The sequence below is a fragment of the Terrapene carolina genome, unplaced genomic scaffold (genome assembly GCF_002925995.2).
Source record: "Terrapene carolina triunguis isolate 2854851 unplaced genomic scaffold, T_m_triunguis-2.0 Scaffold88, whole genome shotgun sequence".
Lineage (NCBI taxonomy): Eukaryota > Metazoa > Chordata > Testudines > Emydidae > Terrapene > Terrapene triunguis.
The window spans coordinates 36900175-36903277 of NW_020664439.1; positions in this window are offsets into that span (position 1 = coordinate 36900175).

Below are 3103 nucleotides of genomic sequence, written 5' to 3' on the forward strand. Positions count from 1 at the left end.
TTCAGGGGTTTCATAACCTTCGCAAGCCAATCAGAGGACGCGTAAAGAGGAAGTCTAGGCTTTTCCGTCCCCCTACATCTGTGTCCTTGCAATTGTTTTCGTTTCATCATGTTTCGGGCCTTATCTGAGCACAGAGACATCTAGGGGACAGTGTGATGCGGTGCACCACTCGAATCGCAATCCTCTAGCCACACAGCACATACTGCACAGCCAGTAGGTGCACCGCACCAGGATCAGTCTGCATTTATGTAATCCAACCCCCAAATCATCAGTCTGCCCCCCAGCAAAGGGTTAATGGCAAAGTGCTGCAAAGGTTGCATCTGATAATACTCAAGTCTCCAGGGCCTCCAGGACCTAACTTTACACGCTGCAGGAGCAGTCCCATTGAAGCCAAAGCCAGACACTTTGTGCCTATGAACCAGTCCCAATGGCTTCAATGGGACTGCCCAGATGGTCAAAGCACCCTGGAGGGGCTTGCAGGATTGGGAGCAATATTTTTACAAAATTCACTGCAGTACATATGTAAAAAGTATGATTGCAGCTAATCAAAACTACACTACACTTAAGGACCATGAACAATGTATGTGTTTTTCACCTCTGCCCCTCCCCCCCCCACATTTAGAAGCTTAAAGTTGGGCAGTGATATATTGTCAGTTACAATAAGGCCTGCTACAGGCCAGGGACTCACTGACTGACAGTAGGGCAGGGAAGGTATCCATATACACCTCTACCCCGATATAACGCGACCCGATATAACACGAATTCTGATATAATGCGGTAAAGCAGCGCTCCGGGGGTGGGGGTGCGCACTCCGGTGGATCAAAGCAAGTTCGATATAACACAGTTTCACCTGTAACGCGGTAAGATTTTTTGGCTCCCGAGGACAGCGTTATATCGAGGTAGAGGTGTACTTGTATTTAATTTTACAGAGCCTGTAATACTAAAGCACCTATGTTGTGGCATGAATGTAAGTGAAAGGAATGGAGAGATCAGAATCCACTGAGAGAAGCATGAGGAGCATTAGATCTGTCTTTGTCAACTACCACTGAGTCAGTAAATGAGAAATGAAGGATGTATGTTGGAATCCATTACTTTGGGTCACAGTAAGGGGGGACTTTTATGAAGGGGTGGTTTTGACCTGAGGAAGGTAGTAAATGGCCATCAGAAGAAAAGAAAAAGAAGAGAAAAAAGCCTCAAGTGGAGACGATTTCTTAAAAAATGTGTGCTAGGGTTAAATTTGTACATACTGTAGTTTGGAATGGGCATGTTGAAAACCCAGGGAAGGAACTGTAGATTTGGGATGAAAATCTGTCCCCTTTGAAGTCCATGGCAAAACTTCCCTTGACTTCAATGGGGCCAGGAGTTTACCAAATGGCTACAGCACAAATTTTGCTTTCTACTTCAGCAGAATTTATCTCACATACAATAAAAAAAAAACCTTCCTAAACAAGTTTCTTCTTCCTCTTATCCTTTTCTTCCCTCATAAATTCAAAGTCGAGGCCACCTCATTGTGTCATGCCAAGTAACAGACATGACAATGTTCAGCATGGATCTGACTAACCTCCACATCACCAATGGTTACTCTATATTTGTGCTTGTTTATGGGACCATGTTAAACAAATTCAAATATTTTGTTAAATGGCTTGTTTCATATACACCCTGAATAAAATACACATAAAAGAATGAGCACACCCCTAATTTTAATATTTATTTTAAGATTAATTCATCAGATAAGAAAAGACATAGGAAACTAACACAATTTATGTAAAGCTCCTGAAAAGAGAAGCTTTCTAAAAGAAATGGACATGAGAAATTAGATTACTAGTTTATAAGAAATGAAAAGCTGACAGCTGATCCTGTTGTCATTGGAGTCAAAGATAAAAAACATCCATTAATTCCAGTGGGAGCAGGAGAAAATCCCTGAACTTTGTGAGGAAATGGGGTTTCAAGGACCATGACAATATTTATAATTTTATATTGCATCACAAAAGCAGAATGTGTTTTCTAGAACTGTTTCCACATACAGTTTACTGAGCAAGTTGTATGTTAAAGAGCTACTGTATTAGGAAATGAGTCAGGGATACAGCTGCACATTAATACTGCTTTATTTAAAGAGAATCAGCAGTTCCATGGAGAATCTGTTTTTTTCCAGAAGTTCATAACTGGGTTTTAAAAAATTGCTGTGGATTGAAAAACCAGCTGCAAGGTCTCAGTCTGGGAGGGATTTTTTTACAAATTAGCAAATTTTTCAGTCATTTCTAAAGTTGTACATATGCAAAATATATGGGACACATTCTCTGCTGGTGCAAACTGGCACACACAGCTCTACCGATTTCAATAGAGTAGCACCAATTTACAGGAACAGAGAATTTTTCCTGCAATAAGAGTGAAAGCCAGCCTTTAAGCAAGCACTCCAAGGTATTGCCAAGGTTTTTACAATTTTAAATTATCTGTAATAAGAATCATGTAATTCAGTGTCCATAAGGTACACGTATATATGCACAAAGGGCTGGACTCTGCAAACACACACATTAAGTTATGCATATGTGGAAGTGCAGAATCTGGGGCAAAGTTCATGAGCAAGAGATTCTGCACTTTGCATTTTTCCATTTGTTGCTTCTAGTTTTTATGCTGAAATGCCAAACAATGGCCATATCAGATACAATGGCCATATCATTCCCCTGAGATCCAAGCCCAGAACTGAGCCTCTGTGAAGGTATCTCCCAGTTAATTGGCAGAAATGGAGTCAGCTGTCTTTGTTGCAGGATTCCCCCATCCTCCAGACCCCATGGAGACCTTTCTGAGGATACAGGGTTCTGTGCTGAGGGACAAAGTGGAGTCTGGATGGCCAGGAAAAGAGGAGTGGGATGGGAGCAGGACTCTATCCCTGCAAAACATACCCAGAAAAGATAATATACGTTACAAGACATGCTGTCTTTTCTGTGGAACACCCCAATAGATCCCAGGGGCAACTGCAGACAGGGAGAGACCCTGACAGCTCACAGCAACCAGAGACAATGAGGAGGCATGGGGCCTTGCTTGGATTGCTCAGACTGCTCACAAATCCCTGTGGGTTCCACCAGGCTTGGGAAGCCCCACAGCC